General features: G+C 37.1%; 23 non-coding genes across 23 annotated transcripts; all 23 read right to left on the minus strand.

Annotated features, from left to right (window-relative positions):
- Window positions 1-243: 243 nt before the first annotated feature.
- TRNAG-UCC (transfer RNA glycine (anticodon UCC)) lies at window positions 244-315 on the minus strand. The gene has a single exon. It is a non-coding gene; the product is annotated as a tRNA-Gly (tRNA).
- Window positions 316-735: 420 nt separating this feature from the next.
- On the minus strand, window positions 736-807 carry TRNAG-UCC (transfer RNA glycine (anticodon UCC)). The gene has a single exon. It is a non-coding gene; the product is annotated as a tRNA-Gly (tRNA).
- Window positions 808-1,723: 916 nt separating this feature from the next.
- On the minus strand, window positions 1,724-1,795 carry TRNAG-UCC (transfer RNA glycine (anticodon UCC)). Its single transcript has one exon. It is a non-coding gene; the product is annotated as a tRNA-Gly (tRNA).
- A 422-nt stretch (window positions 1,796-2,217) lies between these two features.
- TRNAG-UCC (transfer RNA glycine (anticodon UCC)) lies at window positions 2,218-2,289 on the minus strand. Its single transcript has one exon. It is a non-coding gene; the product is annotated as a tRNA-Gly (tRNA).
- Window positions 2,290-2,711: 422 nt separating this feature from the next.
- Window positions 2,712-2,783, minus strand: TRNAG-UCC (transfer RNA glycine (anticodon UCC)). The gene has a single exon. It is a non-coding gene; the product is annotated as a tRNA-Gly (tRNA).
- Window positions 2,784-3,205: 422 nt separating this feature from the next.
- TRNAG-UCC (transfer RNA glycine (anticodon UCC)) lies at window positions 3,206-3,277 on the minus strand. The gene has a single exon. It is a non-coding gene; the product is annotated as a tRNA-Gly (tRNA).
- A 422-nt stretch (window positions 3,278-3,699) lies between these two features.
- Window positions 3,700-3,771, minus strand: TRNAG-UCC (transfer RNA glycine (anticodon UCC)). The gene has a single exon. It is a non-coding gene; the product is annotated as a tRNA-Gly (tRNA).
- Window positions 3,772-4,193: 422 nt separating this feature from the next.
- Window positions 4,194-4,265, minus strand: TRNAG-UCC (transfer RNA glycine (anticodon UCC)). Its single transcript has one exon. It is a non-coding gene; the product is annotated as a tRNA-Gly (tRNA).
- A 422-nt stretch (window positions 4,266-4,687) lies between these two features.
- TRNAG-UCC (transfer RNA glycine (anticodon UCC)) lies at window positions 4,688-4,759 on the minus strand. Its single transcript has one exon. It is a non-coding gene; the product is annotated as a tRNA-Gly (tRNA).
- A 422-nt stretch (window positions 4,760-5,181) lies between these two features.
- Window positions 5,182-5,253, minus strand: TRNAG-UCC (transfer RNA glycine (anticodon UCC)). The gene has a single exon. It is a non-coding gene; the product is annotated as a tRNA-Gly (tRNA).
- Window positions 5,254-5,675: 422 nt separating this feature from the next.
- On the minus strand, window positions 5,676-5,747 carry TRNAG-UCC (transfer RNA glycine (anticodon UCC)). The gene has a single exon. It is a non-coding gene; the product is annotated as a tRNA-Gly (tRNA).
- Window positions 5,748-6,169: 422 nt separating this feature from the next.
- Window positions 6,170-6,241, minus strand: TRNAG-UCC (transfer RNA glycine (anticodon UCC)). Its single transcript has one exon. It is a non-coding gene; the product is annotated as a tRNA-Gly (tRNA).
- A 422-nt stretch (window positions 6,242-6,663) lies between these two features.
- TRNAG-UCC (transfer RNA glycine (anticodon UCC)) lies at window positions 6,664-6,735 on the minus strand. The gene has a single exon. It is a non-coding gene; the product is annotated as a tRNA-Gly (tRNA).
- Window positions 6,736-7,157: 422 nt separating this feature from the next.
- On the minus strand, window positions 7,158-7,229 carry TRNAG-UCC (transfer RNA glycine (anticodon UCC)). The gene has a single exon. It is a non-coding gene; the product is annotated as a tRNA-Gly (tRNA).
- Window positions 7,230-8,145: 916 nt separating this feature from the next.
- Window positions 8,146-8,217, minus strand: TRNAG-UCC (transfer RNA glycine (anticodon UCC)). The gene has a single exon. It is a non-coding gene; the product is annotated as a tRNA-Gly (tRNA).
- A 422-nt stretch (window positions 8,218-8,639) lies between these two features.
- On the minus strand, window positions 8,640-8,711 carry TRNAG-UCC (transfer RNA glycine (anticodon UCC)). Its single transcript has one exon. It is a non-coding gene; the product is annotated as a tRNA-Gly (tRNA).
- Window positions 8,712-9,133: 422 nt separating this feature from the next.
- Window positions 9,134-9,205, minus strand: TRNAG-UCC (transfer RNA glycine (anticodon UCC)). Its single transcript has one exon. It is a non-coding gene; the product is annotated as a tRNA-Gly (tRNA).
- A 422-nt stretch (window positions 9,206-9,627) lies between these two features.
- TRNAG-UCC (transfer RNA glycine (anticodon UCC)) lies at window positions 9,628-9,699 on the minus strand. The gene has a single exon. It is a non-coding gene; the product is annotated as a tRNA-Gly (tRNA).
- Window positions 9,700-10,120: 421 nt separating this feature from the next.
- TRNAG-UCC (transfer RNA glycine (anticodon UCC)) lies at window positions 10,121-10,192 on the minus strand. Its single transcript has one exon. It is a non-coding gene; the product is annotated as a tRNA-Gly (tRNA).
- A 422-nt stretch (window positions 10,193-10,614) lies between these two features.
- TRNAG-UCC (transfer RNA glycine (anticodon UCC)) lies at window positions 10,615-10,686 on the minus strand. Its single transcript has one exon. It is a non-coding gene; the product is annotated as a tRNA-Gly (tRNA).
- A 422-nt stretch (window positions 10,687-11,108) lies between these two features.
- Window positions 11,109-11,180, minus strand: TRNAG-UCC (transfer RNA glycine (anticodon UCC)). The gene has a single exon. It is a non-coding gene; the product is annotated as a tRNA-Gly (tRNA).
- Window positions 11,181-12,096: 916 nt separating this feature from the next.
- TRNAG-UCC (transfer RNA glycine (anticodon UCC)) lies at window positions 12,097-12,168 on the minus strand. Its single transcript has one exon. It is a non-coding gene; the product is annotated as a tRNA-Gly (tRNA).
- Window positions 12,169-13,578: 1,410 nt separating this feature from the next.
- TRNAG-UCC (transfer RNA glycine (anticodon UCC)) lies at window positions 13,579-13,650 on the minus strand. Its single transcript has one exon. It is a non-coding gene; the product is annotated as a tRNA-Gly (tRNA).
- Between the last annotated feature and the right edge of the window lie 369 nt (window positions 13,651-14,019).

The raw sequence follows: 14,019 nt of genomic DNA on the forward strand, positions 1-14,019 counted from the left end.
AGGGTTTGAAGAGTTTTACAAAAGTTTTAAAAATCACAAGTAGTGATTGCCAGAACATGAAGCAGGGTTACCGTTTTGGAAGGCACCTTTACAAATCAATATAACACCAACACCTACAAAGCATCTCTACTTTTTCTGCGTTCTACGTTTCAGCTAAATTAGTACAAACAATGCAAGATCAGCAGAAGGATTTGCAGAGTTTGTTCACAAAAAGCTAAAAACAAAAAAAAAATACCTATTTCATGCGTTGGCCGGGAATCGAACCCGGGTCAACTGCTTGGAAGGCAGCTATGCTCACCACTATACCACCAACGCCTACACTTTATAGGTTTTTTAGTGTAACTTCTCCGGCAGTTACTGCTTAATAGCGTGTCATGAATGAAAGATCAGTATAATTGAATGCAGTAAGTGTTCACAAAAAGATTAAAAAACACAAAATACAAGAAATTATTTTACTTTTGCCACGGGTTCCAAAATTGGAAAATGAGCACAAGGGTTTGAAGAGTTTTACAAAAGTTTTAAAAATCACAAGTAGTGATTGCCAGAACATGAAGCAGGGTTACCGTTTTGGAAGGCACCTTTACAAATCAATATAACACCAACACCTACAAAGCATCTCTACTTTTTCTGCGTTCTACGTTTCAGCTAAATTAGTACAAACAATGCAAGATCAGCAGAAGGATTTGCAGAGTTTGTTCACAAAAAGCTAAAAACAAAAAAAAAATACCTATTTCATGCGTTGGCCGGGAATCGAACCCGGGTCAACTGCTTGGAAGGCAGCTATGCTCACCACTATACCACCAACGCCTACACTTTATAGGTTTTTTTGTGTAACTTCTCCGGCAGTTACTGCTTAATAGCGTGTCATGAATGAAAGATCAGTATAATTGAATGCAGTAAGTGTTCACAAAAAGATTAAAAAACACAAAATACAAGAAATTATTTTACTTTTGCCACGGGTTCCAAAATTGGAAAATGAGCACAAGGGTTTGCAGAGAGTTTTACAAAAGTTTTAAAAATCACAAGTAGTGATTGCCAGAACATGAAGCAGGGTTACCGTTTTGGAAGGCACCTTTACAAATCAATATAACACCAACACCTACAAAGCATCTCTACTTTTTCTGCGTTCTACGTTTCAGCTAAATTAGTACAAACAATGCAAGATCAGCAGAAGGATTTGCAGAGTTTGTTCACAAAAAGCTTAAAACAAAAAAAAAATACCTATTTCATGCGTTGGCCGGGAATCGAACCCTGGTGAACTGCTTGGAAGGCAGCTATGCTCACCACTATACCACCAACGCCTACACTTTATAGGTTTTTTTGTGTAACTTCTCCGGCAGTTACTGCTTAATAGCGTGTCATGAATGAAAGATCAGTATAATTGAATGCAGTAAGTGTTCACAAAAAGATTAAAAAACACAAAATACAAGAAATTATTTTACTTTTGCCACGGGTTCCAAAATTGGAAAATGAGCACAAGGGTTTGCAGAGAGTTTTACAAAAGTTTTAAAAATCACAAGTAGTGATTGCCAGAACATGAAGCAGGGTTACCGTTTTGGAAGGCACCTTTACAAATCAATATAACACCAACACCTACAAAGCATCTCTACTTTTTCTGCGTTCTACGTTTCAGCTAAATTAGTACAAACAATGCAAGATCAGCAGAAGGATTTGCAGAGTTTGTTCACAAAAAGCTTAAAACAAAAAAAAAAAAACTATTTCATGCGTTGGCCGGGAATCGAACCCGGGTCAACTGCTTGGAAGGCAGCTATGCTCACCACTATACCACCAACGCCTACACTTTATAGGTTTTTTTGTGTAACTTCTCCGGCAGTTACTGCTTAATAGCGTGTCATGAATGAAAGATCAGTATAATTGAATGCAGTAAGTGTTCACAAAAAGATTAAAAAACACAAAATACAAGAAATTATTTTACTTTTGCCACGGGTTCCAAAATTGGAAAATGAGCACAAGGGTTTGCAGAGAGTTTTACAAAAGTTTTAAAAATCACAAGTAGTGATTGCCAGAACATGAAGCAGGGTTACCGTTTTGGAAGGCACCTTTACAAATCAATATAACACCAACACCTACAAAGCATCTCTACTTTTTCTGCGTTCTACGTTTCAGCTAAATTAGTACAAACAATGCAAGATCAGCAGAAGGATTTGCAGAGTTTGTTCACAAAAAGCTTAAAACAAAAAAAAAAAAACTATTTCATGCGTTGGCCGGGAATCGAACCCGGGTCAACTGCTTGGAAGGCAGCTATGCTCACCACTATACCACCAACGCCTACACTTTATAGGTTTTTTTGTGTAACTTCTCCGGCAGTTACTGCTTAATAGCGTGTCATGAATGAAAGATCAGTATAATTGAATGCAGTAAGTGTTCACAAAAAGATTAAAAAACACAAAATACAAGAAATTATTTTACTTTTGCCACGGGTTCCAAAATTGGAAAATGAGCACAAGGGTTTGCAGAGAGTTTTACAAAAGTTTTAAAAATCACAAGTAGTGATTGCCAGAACATGAAGCAGGGTTACCGTTTTGGAAGGCACCTTTACAAATCAATATAACACCAACACCTACAAAGCATCTCTACTTTTTCTGCGTTCTACGTTTCAGCTAAATTAGTACAAACAATGCAAGATCAGCAGAAGGATTTGCAGAGTTTGTTCACAAAAAGCTTAAAACAAAAAAAAAAAAACTATTTCATGCGTTGGCCGGGAATCGAACCCGGGTCAACTGCTTGGAAGGCAGCTATGCTCACCACTATACCACCAACGCCTACACTTTATAGGTTTTTTTGTGTAACTTCTCCGGCAGTTACTGCTTAATAGCGTGTCATGAATGAAAGATCAGTATAATTGAATGCAGTAAGTGTTCACAAAAAGATTAAAAAACACAAAATACAAGAAATTATTTTACTTTTGCCACGGGTTCCAAAATTGGAAAATGAGCACAAGGGTTTGCAGAGAGTTTTACAAAAGTTTTAAAAATCACAAGTAGTGATTGCCAGAACATGAAGCAGGGTTACCGTTTTGGAAGGCACCTTTACAAATCAATATAACACCAACACCTACAAAGCATCTCTACTTTTTCTGCGTTCTACGTTTCAGCTAAATTAGTACAAACAATGCAAGATCAGCAGAAGGATTTGCAGAGTTTGTTCACAAAAAGCTAAAAACAAAAAAAAAATACCTATTTCATGCGTTGGCCGGGAATCGAACCCGGGTCAACTGCTTGGAAGGCAGCTATGCTCACCACTATACCACCAACGCCTACACTTTATAGGTTTTTTTGTGTAACTTCTCCGGCAGTTACTGCTTAATAGCGTGTCATGAATGAAAGATCAGTATAATTGAATGCAGTAAGTGTTCACAAAAAGATTAAAAAACACAAAATACAAGAAATTATTTTACTTTTGCCACGGGTTCCAAAATTGGAAAATGAGCACAAGGGTTTGCAGAGAGTTTTACAAAAGTTTTAAAAATCACAAGTAGTGATTGCCAGAACATGAAGCAGGGTTACCGTTTTGGAAGGCACCTTTACAAATCAATATAACACCAACACCTACAAAGCATCTCTACTTTTTCTGCGTTCTACGTTTCAGCTAAATTAGTACAAACAATGCAAGATCAGCAGAAGGATTTGCAGAGTTTGTTCACAAAAAGCTTAAAACAAAAAAAACAAAACTATTTCATGCGTTGGCCGGGAATCGAACCCGGGTCAACTGCTTGGAAGGCAGCTATGCTCACCACTATACCACCAACGCCTACACTTTATAGGTTTTTTTGTGTAACTTCTCCGGCAGTTACTGCTTAATAGCGTGTCATGAATGAAAGATCAGTATAATTGAATGCAGTAAGTGTTCACAAAAAGATTAAAAAACACAAAATACAAGAAATTATTTTACTTTTGCCACGGGTTCCAAAATTGGAAAATGAGCACAAGGGTTTGCAGAGAGTTTTACAAAAGTTTTAAAAATCACAAGTAGTGATTGCCAGAACATGAAGCAGGGTTACCGTTTTGGAAGGCACCTTTACAAATCAATATAACACCAACACCTACAAAGCATCTCTACTTTTTCTGCGTTCTACGTTTCAGCTAAATTAGTACAAACAATGCAAGATCAGCAGAAGGATTTGCAGAGTTTGTTCACAAAAAGCTTAAAACAAAAAAAAAAAAACTATTTCATGCGTTGGCCGGGAATCGAACCCGGGTCAACTGCTTGGAAGGCAGCTATGCTCACCACTATACCACCAACGCCTACACTTTATAGGTTTTTTTGTGTAACTTCTCCGGCAGTTACTGCTTAATAGCGTGTCATGAATGAAAGATCAGTATAATTGAATGCAGTAAGTGTTCACAAAAAGATTAAAAAACACAAAATACAAGAAATTATTTTACTTTTGCCACGGGTTCCAAAATTGGAAAATGAGCACAAGGGTTTGCAGAGAGTTTTACAAAAGTTTTAAAAATCACAAGTAGTGATTGCCAGAACATGAAGCAGGGTTACCGTTTTGGAAGGCACCTTTACAAATCAATATAACACCAACACCTACAAAGCATCTCTACTTTTTCTGCGTTCTACGTTTCAGCTAAATTAGTACAAACAATGCAAGATCAGCAGAAGGATTTGCAGAGTTTGTTCACAAAAAGCTAAAAACAAAAAAAAAATACCTATTTCATGCGTTGGCCGGGAATCGAACCCGGGTCAACTGCTTGGAAGGCAGCTATGCTCACCACTATACCACCAACGCCTACACTTTATAGGTTTTTTTGTGTAACTTCTCCGGCAGTTACTGCTTAATAGCGTGTCATGAATGAAAGATCAGTATAATTGAATGCAGTAAGTGTTCACAAAAAGATTAAAAAACACAAAATACAAGAAATTATTTTACTTTTGCCACGGGTTCCAAAATTGGAAAATGAGCACAAGGGTTTGCAGAGAGTTTTACAAAAGTTTTAAAAATCACAAGTAGTGATTGCCAGAACATGAAGCAGGGTTACCGTTTTGGAAGGCACCTTTACAAATCAATATAACACCAACACCTACAAAGCATCTCTACTTTTTCTGCGTTCTACGTTTCAGCTAAATTAGTACAAACAATGCAAGATCAGCAGAAGGATTTGCAGAGTTTGTTCACAAAAAGCTTAAAACAAAAAAAACAAAACTATTTCATGCGTTGGCCGGGAATCGAACCCGGGTCAACTGCTTGGAAGGCAGCTATGCTCACCACTATACCACCAACGCCTACACTTTATAGGTTTTTTTGTGTAACTTCTCCGGCAGTTACTGCTTAATAGCGTGTCATGAATGAAAGATCAGTATAATTGAATGCAGTAAGTGTTCACAAAAAGATTAAAAAACACAAAATACAAGAAATTATTTTACTTTTGCCACGGGTTCCAAAATTGGAAAATGAGCACAAGGGTTTGCAGAGAGTTTTACAAAAGTTTTAAAAATCACAAGTAGTGATTGCCAGAACATGAAGCAGGGTTACCGTTTTGGAAGGCACCTTTACAAATCAATATAACACCAACACCTACAAAGCATCTCTACTTTTTCTGCGTTCTACGTTTCAGCTAAATTAGTACAAACAATGCAAGATCAGCAGAAGGATTTGCAGAGTTTGTTCACAAAAAGCTAAAAACAAAAAAAAAATACCTATTTCATGCGTTGGCCGGGAATCGAACCCGGGTCAACTGCTTGGAAGGCAGCTATGCTCACCACTATACCACCAACGCCTACACTTTATAGGTTTTTTTGTGTAACTTCTCCGGCAGTTACTGCTTAATAGCGTGTCATGAATGAAAGATCAGTATAATTGAATGCAGTAAGTGTTCACAAAAAGATTAAAAAACACAAAATACAAGAAATTATTTTACTTTTGCCACGGGTTCCAAAATTGGAAAATGAGCACAGGGGTTTGCAGAGAGTTTTACAAAAGTTTTAAAAATCACAAGTAGTGATTGCCAGAACATGAAGCAGGGTTACCGTTTTGGAAGGCACCTTTACAAATCAATATAACACCAACACCTACAAAGCATCTCTACTTTTTCTGCGTTCTACGTTTCAGCTAAATTAGTACAAACAATGCAAGATCAGCAGAAGGATTTGCAGAGTTTGTTCACAAAAAGCTAAAAACAAAAAAAAAATACCTATTTCATGCGTTGGCCGGGAATCGAACCCGGGTCAACTGCTTGGAAGGCAGCTATGCTCACCACTATACCACCAACGCCTACACTTTATAGGTTTTTTTGTGTAACTTCTCCGGCAGTTACTGCTTAATAGCGTGTCATGAATGAAAGATCAGTATAATTGAATGCAGTAAGTGTTCACAAAAAGATTAAAAAACACAAAATACAAGAAATTATTTTACTTTTGCCACGGGTTCCAAAATTGGAAAATGAGCACAAGGGTTTGCAGAGAGTTTTACAAAAGTTTTAAAAATCACAAGTAGTGATTGCCAGAACATGAAGCAGGGTTACCGTTTTGGAAGGCACCTTTACAAATCAATATAACACCAACACCTACAAAGCATCTCTACTTTTTCTGCGTTCTACGTTTCAGCTAAATTAGTACAAACAATGCAAGATCAGCAGAAGGATTTGCAGAGTTTGTTCACAAAAAGCTAAAAACAAAAAAAAAATACCTATTTCATGCGTTGGCCGGGAATCAAACCCGGGTCAACTGCTTGGAAGGCAGCTATGCTCACCACTATACCACCAACGCCTACACTTTATAGGTTTTTTTGTGTAACTTCTCCGGCAGTTACTGCTTAATAGCGTGTCATGAATGAAAGATCAGTATAATTGAATGCAGTAAGTGTTCACAAAAAGATTAAAAAACACAAAATACAAGAAATTATTTTACTTTTGCCACGGGTTCCAAAATTGGAAAATGAGCACAAGGGTTTGCAGAGAGTTTTACAAAAGTTTTAAAAATCACAAGTAGTGATTGCCAGAACATGAAGCAGGGTTACCGTTTTGGAAGGCACCTTTACAAATCAATATAACACCAACACCTACAAAGCATCTCTACTTTTTCTGCGTTCTACGTTTCAGCTAAATTAGTACAAACAATGCAAGATCAGCAGAAGGATTTGCAGAGTTTGTTCACAAAAAGCTTAAAACAAAAAAAAAAAAACTATTTCATGCGTTGGCCGGGAATCGAACCCGGGTCAACTGCTTGGAAGGCAGCTATGCTCACCACTATACCACCAACGCCTACACTTTATAGGTTTTTTTGTGTAACTTCTCCGGCAGTTACTGCTTAATAGCGTGTCATGAATGAAAGATCAGTATAATTGAATGCAGTAAGTGTTCACAAAAAGATTAAAAAACACAAAATACAAGAAATTATTTTACTTTTGCCACGGGTTCCAAAATTGGAAAATGAGCACAAGGGTTTGCAGAGAGTTTTACAAAAGTTTTAAAAATCACAAGTAGTGATTGCCAGAACATGAAGCAGGGTTACCGTTTTGGAAGGCACCTTTACAAATCAATATAACACCAACACCTACAAAGCATCTCTACTTTTTCTGCGTTCTACGTTTCAGCTAAATTAGTACAAACAATGCAAGATCAGCAGAAGGATTTGCAGAGTTTGTTCACAAAAAGCTAAAAACAAAAAAAAAATACCTATTTCATGCGTTGGCCGGGAATCGAACACGGGTCAACTGCTTGGAAGGCAGCTATGCTCACCACTATACCACCAAAGCCTACACTTTATAGGTTTTTTTGTGTAACTTCTCCGGCAGTTACTGCTTAATAGCGTGTCATGAATGAAAGATCAGTATAATTGAATGCAGTAAGTGTTCACAAAAAGATTAAAAAACACAAAATACAAGAAATTATTTTACTTTTGCCACGGGTTCCAAAATTGGAAAATGAGCACAAGGGTTTGCAGAGAGTTTTACAAAAGTTTTAAAAATCACAAGTAGTGATTGCCAGAACATGAAGCAGGGTTACCGTTTTGGAAGGCACCTTTACAAATCAATATAACACCAACACCTACAAAGCATCTCTACTTTTTCTGCGTTCTACGTTTCAGCTAAATTAGTACAAACAATGCAAGATCAGCAGAAGGATTTGCAGAGTTTGTTCACAAAAAGCTAAAAACAAAAAAAAAATACCTATTTCATGCGTTGGCCGGGAATCGAACCCGGGTCAACTGCTTGGAAGGCAGCTATGCTCACCACTATACCACCAACGCCTACACTTTATAGGTTTTTTTGTGTAACTTCTCCGGCAGTTACTGCTTAATAGCGTGTCATGAATGAAAGATCAGTATAATTGAATGCAGTAAGTGTTCACAAAAAGATTAAAAAACACAAAATACAAGAAATTATTTTACTTTTGCCACGGGTTCCAAAATTGGAAAATGAGCACAAGGGTTTGCAGAGAGTTTTACAAAAGTTTTAAAAATCACAAGTAGTGATTGCCAGAACATGAAGCAGGGTTACCGTTTTGGAAGGCACCTTTACAAATCAATATAACACCAACACCTACAAAGCATCTCTACTTTTTCTGCGTTCTACGTTTCAGCTAAATTAGTACAAACAATGCAAGATCAGCAGAAGGATTTGCAGAGTTTGTTCACAAAAAGCTAAAAACAAAAAAAAAATACCTATTTCATGCGTTGGCCGGGAATCGAACCCGGGTCAACTGCTTGGAAGGCAGCTATGCTCACCACTATACCACCAACGCCTACACTTTATAGGTTTTTTTGTGTAACTTCTCCGGCAGTTACTGCTTAATAGCGTGTCATGAATGAAAGATCAGTATAATTGAATGCAGTAAGTGTTCACAAAAAGATTAAAAAACACAAAATACAAGAAATTATTTTACTTTTGCCACGGGTTCCAAAATTGGAAAATGAGCACAAGGGTTTGCAGAGAGTTTTACAAAAGTTTTAAAAATCACAAGTAGTGATTGCCAGAACATGAAGCAGGGTTACCGTTTTGGAAGGCACCTTTACAAATCAATATAACACCAACACCTACAAAGCATCTCTACTTTTTCTGCGTTCTACGTTTCAGCTAAATTAGTACAAACAATGCAAGATCAGCAGAAGGATTTGCAGAGTTTGTTCACAAAAAGCTTAAAACAAAAAAAAAAAAACTATTTCATGCGTTGGCCGGGAATCGAACCCGGGTCAACTGCTTGGAAGGCAGCTATGCTCACCACTATACCACCAACGCCTACACTTTATAGGTTTTTTTGTGTAACTTCTCCGGCAGTTACTGCTTAATAGCGTGTCATGAATGAAAGATCAGTATAATTGAATGCAGTAAGTGTTCACAAAAAGATTAAAAAACACAAAATACAAGAAATTATTTTACTTTTGCCACGGGTTCCAAAATTGGAAAATGAGCACAAGGGTTTGCAGAGAGTTTTACAAAAGTTTTAAAAATCACAAGTAGTGATTGCCAGAACATGAAGCAGGGTTACCGTTTTGGAAGGCACCTTTACAAATCAATATAACACCAACACCTACAAAGCATCTCTACTTTTTCTGCGTTCTACGTTTCAGCTAAATTAGTACAAACAATGCAAGATCAGCAGAAGGATTTGCAGAGTTTGTTCACAAAAAGCTTAAAACAAAAAAAAAAAAACTATTTCATGCGTTGGCCGGGAATCGAACCCGGGTCAACTGCTTGGAAGGCAGCTATGCTCACCACTATACCACCAACACCTACACTTTATAGGTTTTTTTGTGTAACTTCTCCGGCAGTTACTGCTTAATAGCGTGTCATGAATGAAAGATCAGTATAATTGAATGCAGTAAGTGTTCACAAAAAGATTAAAAAACACAAAATACAAGAAATTATTTTACTTTTGCCACGGGTTCCAAAATTGGAAAATGAGCACAAGGGTTTGCAGAGAGTTTTACAAAAGTTTTAAAAATCACAAGTAGTGATTGCCAGAACATGAAGCAGGGTTACCGTTTTGGAAGGCACCTTTACAAATCAATATAACACCAACACCTACAAAGCATCTCTACTTTTTCTGCGTTCTACGTTTCAGCTAAATTAGTACAAACAATGCAAGATCAGCAGAAGGATTTGCAGAGTTTGTTCACAAAAAGCTAAAAACAAAAAAAAAAACCTATTTCATGCGTTGGCCGGGAATCGAACCCGGGTCAACTGCTTGGAAGGCAGCTATGCTCACCACTATACCACCAACGCCTACACTTTATAGGTTTTTTTGTGTAACTTCTCCGGCAGTTACTGCTTAATAGCGTGTCATGAATGAAAGATCAGTATAATTGAATGCAGTAAGTGTTCACAAAAAGATTAAAAAACACAAAATACAAGAAATTATTTTACTTTTGCCACGGGTTCCAAAATTGGAAAATGAGCACAAGGGTTTGCAGAGAGTTTTACAAAAGTTTTAAAAATCACAAGTAGTGATTGCCAGAACATGAAGCAGGGTTACCGTTTTGGAAGGCACCTTTACAAATCAATATAACACCAACACCTACAAAGCATCTCTACTTTTTCTGCGTTCTACGTTTCAGCTAAATTAGTACAAACAATGCAAGATCAGCAGAAGGATTTGCAGAGTTTGTTCACAAAAAGCTTAAAACAAAAAAAAAAAAACTATTTCATGCGTTGGCCGGGAATCGAACCCGGGTCAACTGCTTGGAAGGCAGCTATGCTCACCACTATACCACCAACGCCTACACTTTATAGGTTTTTTTGTGTAACTTCTCCGGCAGTTACTGCTTAATAGCGTGTCATGAATGAAAGATCAGTATAATTGAATGCAGTAAGTGTTCACAAAAAGATTAAAAAACACAAAATACAAGAAATTATTTTACTTTTGCCACGGGTTCCAAAATTGGAAAATGAGCACAAGGGTTTGCAGAGAGTTTTACAAAAGTTTTAAAAATCACAAGTAGTGATTGCCAGAACATGAAGCAGGGTTACCGTTTTGGAAGGCACCTTTACAAATCAATATAACACCAACACCTACAAAGCATCTCTACTTTTTCTGCGTTCTACGTTTCAGCTAAATTAGTACAAACAATGCAAGATCAGCAGAAGGATTTGCAGAGTTTGTTCACAAAAAGCTTAAAACAAAAAAAAAAAAACTATTTCATGCGTTGGCCGGGAATCGAACCCGGGTCAACTGCTTGGAAGGCAGCTATGCTCACCACTATACCACCAACACCTACACTTTATAGGTTTTTTTGTGTAACTTCTCCGGCAGTTACTGCTTAATAGCGTGTCATGAATGAAAGATCAGTATAATTGAATGCAGTAAGTGTTCACAAAAAGATTAAAAAACACAAAATACAAGAAATTATTTTACTTTTGCCACGGGTTCCAAAATTGGAAAATGAGCACAAGGGTTTGCAGAGAGTTTTACAAAAGTTTTAAAAATCACAAGTAGTGATTGCCAGAACATGAAGCAGGGTTACCGTTTTGGAAGGCACCTTTACAAATCAATATAACACCAACACCTACAAAGCATCTCTACTTTTTCTGCGTTCTACGTTTCAGCTAAATTAGTACAAACAATGCAAGATCAGCAGAAGGATTTGCAGAGTTTGTTCACAAAAAGCTAAAAACAAAAAAAAAATACCTATTTCATGCGTTGGCCGGGAATCGAACTCGGGTCAACTGCTTGGAAGGCAGCTATGCTCACCACTATACCACCAACGCCTACACTTTATAGGTTTTTTTGTGTAACTTCTCCGGCAGTTACTGCTTAATAGCGTGTCATGAATGAAAGATCAGTATAATTGAATGCAGTAAGTGTTCACAAAAAGATTAAAAAACACAAAATACAAGAAATTATTTTACTTTTGCCACGGGTTCCAAAATTGGAAAATGAGCACAAGGGTTTGCAGAGAGTTTTACAAAAGTTTTAAAAATCACAAGTAGTGATTGCCAGAACATGAAGCAGGGTTACCGTTTTGGAAGGCACCTTTACAAATCAATATAACACCAACACCTACAAAGCATCTCTACTTTTTCTGCGTTCTACGTTTCAGCTAAATTAGTACAAACAATGCAAGATCAGCAGAAGGATTTGCAGAGTTTGTTCACAAAAAGCTAAAAACAAAAAAAAAATACCTATTTCATGCGTTGGCCGGGAATCGAACCCGGGTCAACTGCTTGGAAGGCAGCTATGCTCACCACTATACCACCAACGCCTACACTTTATAGGTTTTTTTGTGTAACTTCTCCGGCAGTTACTGCTTAATAGCGTGTCATGAATGAAAGATCAGTATAATTGAATGCAGTAAGTGTTCACAAAAAGATTAAAAAACACAAAATACAAGAAATTATTTTACTTTTGCCACGGGTTCCAAAATTGGAAAATGAGCACAAGGGTTTGCAGAGAGTTTTACAAAAGTTTTAAAAATCACAAGTAGTGATTGCCAGAACATGAAGCAGGGTTACCGTTTTGGAAGGCACCTTTACAAATCAATATAACACCAACACCTACAAAGCATCTCTACTTTTTCTGCGTTCTACGTTTCAGCTAAATTAGTACAAACAATGCAAGATCAGCAGAAGGATTTGCAGAGTTTGTTCACAAAAAGCTAAAAACAAAAAAAAAATACCTATTTCATGCGTTGGCCGGGAATCGAACCCGGGTCAACTGCTTGGAAGGCAGCTATGCTCACCACTATACCACCATCGCCTACACTTTATAGGTTTTTTTGTGTAACTTCTCCGGCAGTTACTGCTTAATAGCGTGTCATGAATGAAAGATCAGTATAATTGAATGCAGTAAGTGTTCACAAAAAGATTAAAAAACACAAAATACAAGAAATTATTTTACTTTTGCCACGGGTTCCAAAATTGGAAAATGAGCACAAGGGTTTGCAGAGAGTTTTACAAAAGTTTTAAAAATCACAAGTAGTGATTGCCAGAACATGAAGCAGGGTTACCGTTTTGGAAGGCACCTTTACAAATCAATATAACACCAACACCTACAAAGCATCTCTACTTTTTCTGCGTTCTACGTTTCAGCTAAATTAGTACAAACAATGCAAGATCAGCAGAAGGATTTGCAGAGTTTGTTCACAAAAAGCTAAAAACAAAAAAAAAATACCTATTTCATGCGTTGGCCGGGAATCGAACCCGGGTCAACTGCTTGGAAGGCAGCTATGCTCACCACTATACCACCATCGCCTACACTTTATAGGTTTTTTTGTGTAACTTCTCCGGCAGTTACTGCTTAATAGCGTGTCATGAATGAAAGATCAGTATAATTGAATGCAGTAAGTGTTCACAAAAAGATTAAAAAACACAAAATACAAGAAATTATTTTACTTTTGCCACGGGTTCCAAAATTGGAAAATGAGCACAAGGGTTTGCAGAGAGTTTTACAAAAGTTTTAAAAATCACAAGTAGTGATTGCCAGAACATGAAGCAGGGTTACCGTTTTGGAAGGCACCTTTACAAATCAATATAACACCAACACCTACAAAGCATCTCTACTTTTTCTGCGTTCTACGTTTCAGCTAAATTAGTACAAACAATGCAAGATCAGCAGAAGGATTTGCAGAGTTTGTTCACAAAAAGCTTAAAACAAAAAAAAAAAAACTATTTCATGCGTTGGCCGGGAATCGAACCCGGGTCAACTGCTTGGAAGGCAGCTATGCTCACCACTATACCACCAACGCCTACACTTTATAGGTTTTTTTGTGTAACTTCTCCGGCAGTTACTGCTTAATAGCGTGTCATGAATGAAAGATCAGTATAATTGAATGCAGTAAGTGTTCACAAAAAGATTAAAAAACACAAAATACAAGAAATTATTTTACTTTTGCCACGGGTTCCAAAATTGGAAAATGAGCACAAGGGTTTGCAGAGAGTTTTACAAAAGTTTTAAAAATCACAAGTAGTGATTGCCAGAACATGAAGCAGGGTTACCGTTTTGGAAGGCACCTTTACAAATCAATATAACACCAACACCTACAAAGCATCTCTACTTTTTCTGCGTTCTACGTTTCAGCTAAATTAGTACAAACAATGCAAGATCAGCAGAAGGA

This window comes from Rhinoderma darwinii, chromosome 4 (genome assembly GCF_050947455.1).
Source record: "Rhinoderma darwinii isolate aRhiDar2 chromosome 4, aRhiDar2.hap1, whole genome shotgun sequence".
Lineage (NCBI taxonomy): Eukaryota > Metazoa > Chordata > Amphibia > Anura > Rhinodermatidae > Rhinoderma > Rhinoderma darwinii.